The sequence below is a fragment of the Oreochromis aureus genome, linkage group 10 (genome assembly GCF_013358895.1).
Source record: "Oreochromis aureus strain Israel breed Guangdong linkage group 10, ZZ_aureus, whole genome shotgun sequence".
NCBI classification, from domain to species: domain Eukaryota; kingdom Metazoa; phylum Chordata; class Actinopteri; order Cichliformes; family Cichlidae; genus Oreochromis; species Oreochromis aureus.
The window spans coordinates 35547420-35562155 of NC_052951.1; positions in this window are offsets into that span (position 1 = coordinate 35547420).

A 14736-nucleotide genomic window follows, 5' to 3' on the forward strand; every position below is an offset into this window, starting at 1 on the left:
CTGCTGTGATCTGGACAGTTGTGGAGATGATGGGCTGCAGGGGAAGCAAAAAATGTGGAATATCACTTTAATGACAGAAGCCGACGTATGACAAACGTATCACAAACGTTTGTGTGCTGCTCTTTCTGTTACTTTGGTCTCCTCTGTGTTTATGGCTGCAAGTATCCAGGGTCAGGACAGGCCGTCAGTGGGAGCTGCTGTGATTGGTCCAGGGTTGTCCTCGGGGATGCGGTGATAGGACGAGACCTCCCGCCAGGCCTCCTGACCTCATGGCCTCTGTCCCTGCAGCAGTGGGAGACAACGAGGAAGATGATGAGGAAGATGATGACGAAGGAAGTCAGCACAAGAGGGAGACGGCGGTAAGGGAGTGTGGAGGACCATCAGAGAGGACGCAAGGCAGCAAGGAGAGGAGGAAAGGATGGACAGACTGATTAGTTATATACAAAATGTATTCATTCATACATATGTGTTTGTGATGTGCGCCCCAGGGCAGCTGTGGCTACAATGTAGCTGCCATCACCAGTGTGTGAATGTGTGTGTGAATGGGTGGATGACTGAATGTAGTGTAAAGCACTTTGGGGTCATAGGGACTAAGTAAAGCGCTATACAAATACAGGCCTTTTATGTAAACACTGTCATTAACTCATATTTAACAACTATGGACATGAAGCTAATCTGGAACCATTTTAAATGGCTGATTAATGAATAAGAAGAAGATGAAGAGAAAACAAGAATATTTATAAGAGATCAACAAATCTACAGAAGAAAACATCATCTGTAGAGTTATTTACAGCACAGACTAACAACTTGTAATCTGTGCCTGACAGACAGCACAGGGACTCTAATCCTGGCAGCACAGGAACAAGCTCTGAGCACAGTAGAGGCTGGGGTCTATCACACCAGGTAAGACCTCAGGTGTAGGCTGTGTAACGATGCTCTGAGATGATCCAGCAGGCAGGACATATGTGGAACAACATAACTTATCAATGTGTAAGTTTGTCAGGGTGTTAAGTGAGGGACGAGTATTTTCCTTTAATGTCTGAGGTGGACTGGGGCGGGATGACTGAGTATTGGAGGTTTAGCTTTCTTAGATTGGTTATAAATGGGACACAAACATGGAGCATGACTGCAGCTCTGGCAGTAACCTTGAGGGGGACTATGGTCTATCTGGTGGGCAGTTGTGCCAGCTGCTGAGCCCACCCTCTCCTTGTTTTTAGGTCTGACCACTAATTTTTCCAGCTGCTGTCACAACCTAACCATCCACCGTCTTTAGAATAGAATAGAATTCAACTTTATTGCCATTGCACATGTCACAAGTACAAAGCAACGAAATGCAGTTTGCATCCATCCAGAAGTGCTTTACCCATAATATAGATATATTACAAAATATATATTAGCAATAATATAGGTATGTAGATATATTACAGAAATGGGTCTGTTATGGGTATGTTACAATGTACACGGTATGAAGGTATGTTATGAATATGCTATAACTATAAGTATGTACAGGTTATGAGCAGGATATAAATATGAAACTAAACAGAAATATGCAAGTTATAAACAGTTGTAGAATTATAATTATCGTATTGTACTGAATGATTGTTTATACAGAATTATACAGTAGTGCAGTGAAATATGTGGCTACTTTCTACAGAGGCTATATAAAGTGCTAGTGGTTGTGTGTATGTGTATGTTCAGTCCATGAGTTTAACGTGAGTCAGATGTCAGGAGGCAGAGTTCAGGAGTCTGACAGCTGTGGGGAAGAAGCTGTTCCGGTACCTGGTGGTCTTAGTCCGGAGGCTCCTGTAGCGCCTCCCAGAGGGCAGGAGGGTGAAGAGTCCATGTGATGGGTGACTGGGGTCTTTGATTATTTTCCTAGCCCTTTTCAGACACCGCTTCCTGTAGATGTCCTTTATGTCAGGAAGTGGTGCTCCGGCGATGCGCTGGGCAGTTTTCACGACCCTCTGCAACGCCTTCTGGTCTGAGGCAGAGCAGTTCCCGTACCAGACTGTTATACAGTTGGTCAGGATGCTCTCGATGGTGCAGCGATAGAAGTTCACCAGGATGTCTGAGGACAGGTGGTTCTTCCTCAGAGTCTTCAGGAAGAAGAGGCCCTGGTGAGCCTTCTTGACCAGCTTGGAGCAGTTGGTCATTCAGATGAGATCCTCGGAGATGTGGACTCCCAGGAACTTGAAGCTGCTCACACGCTCCACAGCCGTCCCCTTAATGTGGATGGGCAACATCCATCCAACAAACAACATCCATAAGGGAAAAACCAACTCATTCATAAGTAAAACAATATGGTAACAACCACAACTTGCAACAGAAGCTCACAGTCCACATCACTGCTGTGATTATCTGCAGCCTCTATCTTATCTTCCATCCTCTCATCGTGATGTCGGGGTCGTTTTGGGCTTTTAACGATGTGTAAACTGTGTTTTCTTTTAGGGTGGAATGATTGTGAAGCGCACACCTTTGATGACGTTAAACATGGATGCTGATATCGTGTGAAGCTGATCCTGTGAATATAAAAGCAGCAGAGGTCACAGAGCAACCAGTGGATGTGTGAGGAAACATCGCCCCCTGCTGCCCAAACAGTACACCTGAAAATACCTGAGTGAGCTCGAGCAGCTCAGAGGGAGATCAGACCATCACTAGGGATGGGTACCGGTTCTGACATAAACGGTAGTAACCAGACTGACAAGCAGTGCACATTTCGGTGCTTTTTTCCCTTGAGATGTCATACACTTTGGATTTGGAACTGAAGAAGCTTCTCGGATGAGAGGTGAAACGTCTTCAAGCAACTTAAAGAAGTCCAGACGCTTTTCTTTGCAAACTCCTTTGACTTTGGATTCTAGCCAATAGTGGTGCAACGGATCAAAAATCTCACGGTTCGGATCGGATCACGGTTTTAAAGTCACGGATCGGATCAATTTTCGGATCAGCAAAAATAGAAAAAAAAGACAAATTCTACTCGCCGTTTACTTATTTAAGTATTTTTTGTCTATTAAAAACATTCAACTGAAGACTCATTCCACGCACTTATATAAAAACAAATTAAGGTGCATATGGACATTATGGGCCATGCTGGGCAGCCTCTGGATCCTCTGCACATGGCCATAAACAACCAGAGGAGTCTGTTCAGTGACAGGTTGCTTCTCCCAAAGTCAAGGACCAGCAGACATAAAAAGTCCTTTGTCCCACACGCCATCAAACTGTTTAACTCCTCTCAGGAGGGGAAACGGGGACAGAGGAGGGGGGAACAAGTAGCTGTAGTGCCTTTTCACTGTGCAATAGTTTTTGTTAATATCCAACGGTGTAATAGACTCACAATACTTGAAATGTGCCGTTCCCTTGTATTCTTATTCCTATTTATTCTATTTATCCCTTTTGTATACTCTGTATTTATATATGTGTATATGTGGTATATTTCTGCTCACATTCTGCAACTTCTGTCGGTGCTGGTGGATAAATAAAGTTTCATCTAATCTAATGTAATCTATAGAGCAGTGCAGGGCTTTGTATCTACCACTCCGCTGTGATATAACGAGCGGTCACGGTCACGTGGCTTTCCGTTGCCCTGGAGCTCCACCCATTTGTAGTTTGAGCAACAGAAGATGCCTGGGACAGCTCAGCCATAACCTTAAACTTTTCCTGCTCATACATGCTTGGAACGATCTTGTCACTGAAGTGGACGAGCAACGAGATATCATAGCGTGGCTCAAGCACGTTCATCATAGTTTAAACTCCTTGTTTTGCACAACAGACGACGGCCTCCCGTCTGCAGCTAAACACCCCATTAGCGTCTGTAATAGCTTTAGCCCGGTCGGACTGGGCAGCAAAGGGCTGCTTAAATGCCGCAAACTCCTCTGCTCCTCCACTCGGACCGCTAGCGCTGGCCACAACTATCGCTTGACAGACTGACCACGCGCACCATACACATACTTTTTTTTCTTCTTTTTCGAATCTTCGAATCACGTGCGTACCGAACCGTGGAGTGGGATCGGTTCGGATTTCGGATCAGCCGTGATCCGTTGCACCACTACTAGCCAATCATTGTACCTTTCCAAGGATAGTAGGCGGGCCTAGGTACGTACGTTCTTTTAGAGCAGAGCTACAGATTAAAAATGACCAAGGCGAAGCGGTCAAAGTCTGGCTGTACTTCACAGCAAAAGATGCAAACTCAGCAGCCTGCAACAAGTGCTCTAAGGCAGCGGTCCCCAACCCCCGGGCCTTGGACTGGTACCGGTCCGTGAGTCGTTTGGTACCGGGCCGCGAGAGTTGAGGCTCAGGTGTGAAATGTATGGTTTTCAGGGTTTTTATCGGTTTTCAGCGTTATTTTGTTATCGTTTTTATCGTTAACTCAGTTTTCCTGGGTCTTTTCACGTGTGTTATGAACAGTGTTGGTCAAGTTACTTGAAAAAAGTAATCAGTTACTAATTACTGATTACTTCCCCCAAAAAGTAATCCCGTTACTTTACTGATTACTTATTTTCAAAAGTAATTAATTACTTAGTTACTTAGTTACTTAGTTACTTTTTAAAAACACGATTTACAACCTGAATAGGTGATAAAGCGATAGATCTTTCAGCCCAATTCTACTTTTTCTGCATAATCCATCATACAAAATGTAATCAAATGGAAACGTCTCTTTTTAAAACTTTTAACTTTAAATCTTTTAACTTTATGCATCAAGCAAAAACTTAATTATATGCAACATTCTCTGACTGGAAGAAATTTGTTTAACATTTAAACCTATTTTCTGCACATTCCAGCACATAAAATAAAATATTTTTTTGTGTTTACACTCACTCTTTGAAATAGATGCAAGTGAAACACAACAGAAAATAAATAAAATCAAAGACTCAGCGGTCCTGTTGCTCTATTTTCACCTGTAAAGCAGGACTGGATTAGGTGGAGGTTTACCCTGGTGCAGGTGTGCCGCGGCGGTCAGTGGAAGAATCATGAGTTTCTCTGTGAATTTCACATTACGTCATAGTACACTCGGTGCTTGCTTGGAAGTTTAGGGTTTTTTCGCTGTAAAAGAAGTTTTCTTCCCACACAACGGACACTAATGTTTTTGTCACTTTTATGGAATCAAACTCAAAATAAGGTCAGTACTTCCACGCTTTAAACGCTGCATGCTGCTACACTCTCCGCACTCGATATATTATGATCTGCACACAGCTGTTGTCACGAACGTCGCACTCGCCACGTCACTGTCATGAGACGTTCTCGCAAAAAATCACGGTTTTAGTAACGCAGTAACGCAGCGTTCCTACGGGAAAGTAACGGTAATCTAATTACCGTTTTTGCAATAGTAATCCCTTACATTACTCGTTACTTGAAAAAAGTAATCAGATTACAGTAACGCGTTACAAGTAACGCGTTACTGCCCATCTCTGGTTATGAATAAATCTTCTCTTTTTTTCGGTACCGGTACTAGTTTTATTTTGTTGTATTTTTCCGCGACACCTTAAAAGCCAGTCCGTGAAAATATTGTCGGGCATAAACCGGTCCGTGGCGCAAAAAAGGTTGGGGACCACTGCTTTAAGGTGATACTGTCAAAGGAGGTAACACCTCGAATCTGATGAAACACCTGGCGACGCATAGCGTTTTTTTAAAAGCCGAGAAATGCGCCGTATTTGATAGCTTGCTGCGAGAGCTCACACCGTGCACATCTACTGTGGGTGTGGTGCCTCGGACCCGGAGTTAGCAACATCCCCCAAAAACCCGAAGAGTCCTGGCCCCTAGCCCTGTCAGCGTAGCAGAAATGATGAGGATGATGATGGCAGCAGCAGCCGTTCTTCTCTGCGTGAGTAGCTTCATGTTGTTCGTGTGTAATTTACGTTGAGTACGCTAACCACGTTATTACATTAATGCATGTAAGGTGAACTAGCAAACACCGTCGTAGTTACATGCGGCTGTCTTCTTGTTTGATGGCAGATACTCCCTTCACCCTGGCCAAAAAGGCTAAAATGACCAAAGAAAAAGTGGAAAACAGTTAAACATGAGAGGTTTTTGGACAAAGTTTGTGTTTTTTCCATTGTTTAAGCACTGCTTCCAGCCAAGAGTGAGACCATATATGCCCCATAGCTGCAGAAAAGGCTAACATTGTTATCTTTTTACAAAAAAACAGTTAAACATGAGAGGTTTTTGGACAAAGTTTATGTTTTCCATTCTTTAGGCACCGGTTTGAGCACCGTTTAAGCACCGGCACCGTTTCAAAAGTACCGGTTTGGCACCGGTATCGGATAAAACCTAAACGATACCCATCCCTAACCATCACAGGGTCAAAGTTCATCAATCACACATGTGGAGAGAGGCAGGACTCAGAGTATTTTAAATATGAAACTTTTATTATGACAAAGTGAATTTATTCATGTAAAATTTTATTTTCTGAACAAAATTGTGATCATAAATCTATTTCCAGCGTGAATTTTCAGTTTTTCCTTCCTGTAAGTGTCCGACTTCATTGTCTCAGAGAGAGGGTGGTGCTGGCCTCACAGGGTGAAATAATGATCCTGGGTGGAGCTCAGACTGAAGCTGATGAGAGCAGCTCAGTTCAGCTTCAGGGTCTCGTGGAACTTCATGAGGACCTCACTGACGCAGTCGTCTTTGGCCACCTGCTCCACGACCTGATGGACTCCGCTCTCTAAAGCCTGATAGTACCTCCTCATCTCCTCCAGCTCACACTGCAGTTCTTCCTCCACCTGCTGTGTTAACACTGAAACGCACAGTAGGCCTACAATAGATATAGGGCTGCTGTTTAAAATGAATTAGAGAAAATAAATAAAATGGCTAAATTGTGCATCTTAAAACAAAGTGCTTAATTTCAGAAAAAAAAATAGCAGCAGCTTGAGTTCCCCTTTTTCTTTACCTTTTACATCTCGACTTAACAGTCTCATTACATTTTTAACAGATAACATCAAAACATTTTAACAATTTTACAGTTTCTCTTTCTTTCACCCCCTTATATTCCACTTCCCCACTTTCTGTTGTTCAGTGAGAGAATTGAGCTTTAGTTTGCTCTACTAGGATTTTAAATCTGGGCTGGAATGGTGTCAGGGCCATTCTCATACACATGTGTAGGTGCTCATTGGCGAGCCTGGAACGATACTTAGTTTTATTATGTTCATTGTGGAGAAAGCTGCCTCACAGCTGTATGTGGAGCCAAACATGGTCAAGATGTACAGGGCTACTTTCCTCAGATTTGGGAAAGCTGTCTCAGAGACCATTTGGAGCCAGAAAGTGGCAGGTTCAGTTCTTCCAAACTGCTCTTTCAGGGCCACATCTGCTTGGAGATCAATCAACACTTCCTGTTCCTGCTCAAACACAGTGGTGTTTCTGAGTAGCTTTTCTGCTTAGCAATTTAATTAAAATCTTTTGATACATCCCTTTTTCATAGTATAATCTTCACGTGCTTCATCTGAAGCACCCTTTCTGTGTACTCACTACCTAATTTATAGCCAAAGTATTCACTCACTGTCTCTGTACTGTTTCGCTAGCTTAGCTTAGCTCGTAGCCGTCTCGTTAGCACCATGGCTACTTCACCTGTCCCTCCTGCACTTTCCTGCTCATTGTGTCAGATGTTTAGTTACTCCTCGGCCTCCTTTAGCAGTAATGATACCTGTAATAAATGTAGCATATTTGCAGCTCTGGAGGCCAGGATTACTGAATTGGAGACTCGGCTTCGCACCCTTCATTCACCCGTAGCTAGCCAGGCCCCTGTAGCTGGTGCAGCCGAAGATAGCGCAGGCCCCGCTAGCTGTTCCCCGGCAGACCCCAAGCAGCTGGGGAAAGAGGGCGGCTGGGTGACGGTGAGGAGGAGGCATAGTCCTAAACAGAAGCCCCAGGTACACCACCAACCTGTTCAAGTGTCCAACCGTTTTTCCCCACTCGGCGACACACCCGCCGGGGGTCAAACTCTGGTAATTGGTGATTCTGTTCTCAGACATGTGAAGCTAGAGACACCGGCAGCCATAGTCAATTGCCTTCCAGGGGCCAGAGCAGGCGACATTGAAGGAAATTTAAAACTGCTGGCTAAGGGTAAACGTAAATACAGTAAGATCATAATTCACGCCGGCAGTAATGACACCCGTTACGCCAATCGGAGGGCACTAAAATCAATATTGAATCGGTGTGTAACTTTGCCAAAACAATGTGGGACTCTGTAGTTTTCTCTGGTCCCTCCCAATCAGACCAGGAGTGACATGTTTAGCCGCATGTTCTCCTTAAATTGCTGGCTGTCTGAGTGGTGTCCCAGAAACGATGTGGGCTTCATAGATAATTGGCAAACCTTCTGGAGGAAACCTGGTCTTGTTAGGAGAGACGGCATCCATCCCACTTTGGATGGAGCAGCTCTCATTTCTAGAAATATGGACCAATTTATTAAACCCCAAAATATGACTATCCAGAGTTGGGACCAGGAAGCAGAGTTGCAGTCTTACACGCCTCTCTGCAGCTTCTCTCCTGCTACTACCCCAAAAACCCATCTCCATTGAGACTGTGTCAGCTCCCAAACAGACAAAACCAAACCAAAAACCAGCAATAAACAACTTAAACATAAAAATCACAAAGAAAGAACAATACAGTATCCACATCTGAACCAAAGAGTAAAACAGTGAAATGTGGATTATTAAATATTAGGTCTCTCTCCTCCAAGTCTCTGTTAGTACATGACTTAATAATTGATCAACAAATCGATTTACTCTGCCTTACAGAAACCTGGTTGCAGCAGGATGATTATGTTAGTTTAAATGAATCAACACCCCGAGTCATTCTAACTACCAGAAACCTCGAAGCACAGGCCGAGGGGCGGTGTGGCAGCAATTTTTCACACCAGTCTATTAATTAACGAAAGACCAAGACAGACTTTTAATTCATTTGAAAGCCTGATGCTTAGCCTCGTCCACCCCAGCTGTAAAACTCAGAAACCAGTCTTACTTGTTATCATCTATCGTCCACCTGGGCCTTACACAGAGTTTCTCTCTGATTTCTCAGACTTTTTATCTGATTTAGTGCTCAGCTCAGATCAAATAATTATTGTGGGTGATTTTAACATCCATGTAGATGCTAAAATGACAGCCTCAACATGGCATTTAATCTGTTATTAGACTCAACTGGCTTCTCTCAAAATGTAAAAGAACCCACCCACCACTTTAATCACACTCTAGATCTTGTTTTAACATATGGCATAGAAACTGAACATTTAACAGTGTTTCCTGAAAACCCTCTGCTGTCTGATCATTTCCTGATAACATTCACATTTACAATAATTGATTACACAGCAGTGGAGAGTAGACTTTATCACAGTAGATGTCTTTCTGAAAGTGCTGTAACTAAGTTTAAGAATATAATCCACCCACTGTTATCATCTTCAATGCCCTGTACCAACACAGAGCAGAGCAGCTACCTGAACGCTACTCCAACAGAGGTCGATTATCTTGTTAATAATTTTACCTCCTCACTACGCACGCGACTCTGGATACTGTAGCTCCTGTGAAAACTAAGGCCTCAAATCAGAAGTACCTGACTCCGTGGTATAATTCTCAAACACGTAGCCTAAAGCAGATAACTCGTAAGCTGGAGAGGAAATGGCGTGTCACAAATTTAGAGGATCATCATTTAGCCTGGAGAAATAGTTTGCTGCTTTATAAGAAAGCCCTCCGCAAAGCCAGAACATCTTACTATTCGTCACTGATTGAAGAAAATAAGAACAACTCTAGTTTTCTCTTCAGCACTGTAGCCAGGCTGACAAACAGTCACAGCTCTACTGAGCCAACAATCCCTTTAACGTTAACTAGTAATGACTTCATGAACTTCTTCACAAATAAAATTCTTATCATTAGAGAAAAAATTACCAATAATCATCCCACAGATGTAATATTATCTACAGCTACTTTTAGCAGTTGTGTGGACTCGAGTCACATGACTTGGACTCGAGTCATTAATTTTATGACTTTAGACTTGACTTGAAAAAAGGTTGTAAGACTTGTGACTTGACTTGGACTTTTACACCAGTGACTTGGGACTTGAACTGGACTTGAACCTGTTTACTTGAAAAGACTTGATATTTTACCCAAATCTAAAATTTAACATACATATTATATAAAAAGTGCGGACCATGAATTCACTTTATTCATTCATTCATTCTTACCACACTCCGTATGTATGTGAGCGTGGGCTGTAGCACAGCCAATCAAATTAACCAGATTTGAAAAAAACAAGAACAAAAACGCTCGAGCCAAAAATGCTTCCAAGAGTAATTTCTTTCGGTACATAAACTACGAAGTAGTCAACAAAAACGAAATGCAATATGCAAAACATGCAAGAAGAGAATCACAGACGGAGATGGAACAACTTCCAACTTTGTCCGACATTTGAAGTTGCATAAAGAACGGTAGGTGGTGCTTTTTTTTGCTACGATGAGATAGCTGACTTAGCTAACTTCATCTTATTAGCAAATGTTCTCCGGGCTACGTTGATGATACTGTTTGGCTTTAACAGGTATGATATGTTTGTCATGCTATTTTAAATCCGGTCCTGCAAGCGCATCCAAGAATAACATGCAACTTGTTAGCTCAGAATTGTCGGTGAATGGTGAGCAGGGTCCGTTTCAGAAAGTGGGTTCTGTAGCTGTACTCAGTCTCTCTCCGTCTCCTCCCCATCATTAACCCCGTAGATTTAACCCAGTTTAGACTGACAAATATTTATTTTACCATCACATCACAATTCAAAATCACTGTGTTTAATTTGCAATTAGTGTATGGTCGTGTTTAACTTTTGCATGTCTGAGCCAGGGAAAAATTTTTTTGGTTAGAAAATCTGGCCCACCTTAGTGTGTAATTGAGTAGTCCTGCTATACATGGCCTTTTTCTTCTGTCATTTATGTCAATACTGTCATGATTCGGCTGTGTGGTAGGCAGGGATTGGACCCAAACGCAAACTCACGGGGACAGAACTTGAACTCAAAAGCACAGATTTATTGCTGAAGAACAGAACACAAGCAATACAAAACTAAACTGGGAAAAACTAATCATAATGCGTACCAGGAGACACGGGGAGCATGAGGGAGACACAGACATAAATACACAGAGGGTTAACGAGGGAAGTGGGAGCACACGGGGAACACAGGTGACACTGATAATCATAACAAGACGGCAGGAGTGAACGCAACACTGACGGGAGACTGTCAAAGTAAAACAGGAAGTACAGAGGTTAAGACAGGAGGAGTGAGTGCACGACATAGCGGGCTGGGGAAAGCATGAAATAAAACACAAGGAGGGGAAACGAGGGTTCACAGATACAGAAGGGCACACAGAGGGTAACCAAATAAGGAACATCTCAACTGAACAACCTAGGAACCAATGCATAAATAAAGAACAAAATACAAAAATACACAACTACTAAGAATGCTGGGCCAACATGGCCCAGGATCATGACAAATACATCAAATAAAATACTTTGATCTTATGTTATTAGCTGTTGTTTATTTGCAAAGGTCAGTTATTCTTAACAGGGATGCTAAACATTGCTTATTAGAACTGTATGCAGAGTTTTGAGAAAAGTGTTTTAATAAATAATTTTTATATTTTTTTATTTATATTTTTTATTGTCTGAAAACTATGAGGGTTTAAGTGTTAATATTTATTTAGGATTATTAGGATCAACTTAAAGTCAAATGCAATTCATGAATGGCTGTAATGGAATTTCTGACATGAGTCTAATATGCTTAGCTCTATCAGATTTGAAGAATACCAGATGAAAAAGAGGATCACAAATGAACCTCAACAGCCTTCCATATCACAGTTTATGGACACAGCATGACTCATCCACAGCAGAAAGCTATCACGAATGCATTATTAAGTGACTTGATTATTGGTTGCAACCTGCCCCTTTCTATTGTGGAAAACAAGAATTTTCGGCACTTTCTGACGGTAGTTGACAGAAAATACAGCCCGGTATGTCGCAGAACAATTATATCAAAAACAGAGAACCTCGCTGCTGAGAAACGTTCAATGTTAAAAACTCAGTTGAGCGAGACTGATCATGTTTCAGTCACTGTGGACATTTGGTCAGACCGAAGGATGAGGGATTTCCTTGGTATCACTGTGCACTGGATACAGAAAGAGACAGAGAGGATGCAGCTAAAATCCAAACTGCTGGCCTTTGACCGCTTCAAAGGATTACACACTGGTGAAAGAATCTGTGAGAAATTTGAAGCTATATGTGACGAATACAACATCAAAGATAAACTAGACTATATTATTAGTGACAATGCTGCCAATATGCGGAAAGCATTCACTGTGTGCTTCCCCACTGAGCAAGGTGAGGAACATGATGATGATGATGGTGATCATCTTGACGACCCAGAGCTCTGGCACGACTTAACCTTGGAAGATCAGGAAACAGTAGGTGCTGCTATGGCAAAGACACAGCGCCTGCAGTGTTTAACTGCACACACCTCAGCTGGTGGTGAGAGATGGTTTGTCAGAGACCAAAGTGGCATCTCCTTCACTTTCAAAGTTATCTAAGCTCAGCTCTCTACTGCACACAAGCACAACATTCAAAGATGTGTTTGAAGCTGAATTTGGTGAACAGAAAGGGATCCCTGCTGCTGTAATCACAAGATGGAATTCAACACTGAGACAAGTAAAGGCAGTTCTCCAATGTGAACATCTAAAACTCTGTGCTGTTCTTGAAATGGCTGGGCACAAGGAGTTATTATTCACAACACGAGAGTGGAACCTGTTGAAGGAGATGGTGGACATATTGAAGCCTTTTGGAGAAGCAACAGATTTGACACAAGGTGAGAAAATAGTCACGATTAGTGCTGTTGTTCCATCTGTGCTGTCCCTCAATCACCACCTTGAGAAACTGAAGCCTCAAGTCCGTTTCCTGAATGGTCTGGTCAGGAGCCTCCAAGCATCTTTGAACAAAAGATTTCTTGGAATCTTTATCAGTGTGCGAATGGCTAGAGCAGAAGATGGGATCACTGCCCCTTTTCAGATCCAGTGTACCTTAAAGCAGCTGCTTTGGATCCAGCATTTTCTCTGTTGTGGGTGGAACACCATGTGTTGGGCAGTTGTGACATAAAGACAGAGGTGACACAAAAGTTAAAGGTAAAGATTGAATATAGTGTATATTTTTTTCTGTATTTTTTGTCTAAAATTGTAATAAAGGCTCTTTTGCTGTTGTTAATTTGTTTTGTCAGATCTGATCCTGCAAGATGCGGCAGATCCTGCAAAGTCAGAGCAACCTGTGACTCCCGGTGAGGAACACAAAGAGGCCTGTGAAGATGGAGGACTCTTTGCTGCTTACTGTAAGAGGCAGAAGAAGGATGTGGGGAAGAGTCCAGCTCTACAGCTAAGTCACTACCTGGATATTGCTGATGGACAGAACGCCCTCTTGTTCTGGGCAATGAACATGCAGACTCTTCCTTCTCTGTTTCATGTGGCCACCAGAGTTTTAGCAGTGCCTGCATGTAGTGCTCCTGTGGAGCGAGTTTTCAGCTATGGTGGCATCATTCTCTGGCCTCATCGTGCACAAATGACTGACAGACTTTTGGCCAATTTGGTCTTTTGCAAATGCAATGCAGAATAGTTAATTGAAATAACTTAAAAGTGCACATTCTTGTTCATTGTTCATATATATATATATATATATATATATATATATATATATATATATATATATATATATATATATATATGTATGTACAATGTTTTCTTTCCTCTGTCACTCACACATGGACACATACAAACACACATGTTCACACAGAGACTAGATGAGAGAGAGAGGACAAGCTAATCGCACTGCACAAAATTTACTGCGATGGTTCATTGTTTTGTACATAAGGAAATCTCAGCACTTTTTGTTTCAGCAGGAAGTTCTGCTTTTGCATTTTTTACTGAATGTTTATTCTGTGAATTTGTAATTTAGAGGAAGACTATTCTTGCAGCAAAGTTTAATTGAGCTGTACATTATAAAGGTGCAAAGGTAATTTCAGAATTAGTTTGTGCATATTTTGTAAGTTACTTATTTCATCAGGTGATGAGACAAATACAGATTTAAAAAAGAACACATGGTCTATTATTTACATCTAACATATAACTGCAACATTGTTTTTTTTTTTTAAAAAGACTTGAAATGACTTGAAATTCAAAGTTTCGGACTTGGGACTTGACTTGAAAGTTGTCTGTCTTGACTTACGACTTGACTCTGACTTGCTTGACTTTACTTGAGACTTGCAAAAGAATGACTTGGTCCCACCTCTGACTTTTAGTACCATCAATGTTAAGTTAGACTCTTTTTCTCCAATTGATCTTTCTGAGTTAACTTCAATAATTACTTCCTCCAAACCATCAACATGTCTTTTAGACCCCATTCCTACAAAACTGCTCAAAGAAGTCCTGCCATTAATTAATGCTTCAATCTTAAATATGATCAACCTATCTCTAATAATCGGCTATGTACCACAGGCCTTCAAGCTGGCTGTAGTTAAACCTTTACTCAAAAAGCATCTCTAGACCCAGCTGTCTTAGCTAATTATAGGCCAATCTCCAACCTTCCTTTCATATCAAACATCCTTGAAAGAGTAGTTGTCAAACAGCTAACAGATCATCTGCAGAGGAATGGCTTATTTGAAGAGTTTCAGTCAGGTTTCAGAGCTCATCACAGCACAGAAACAGCTTTAGTGAAGGTTACAAATGATCTTCTTATGGCCTCTGACAG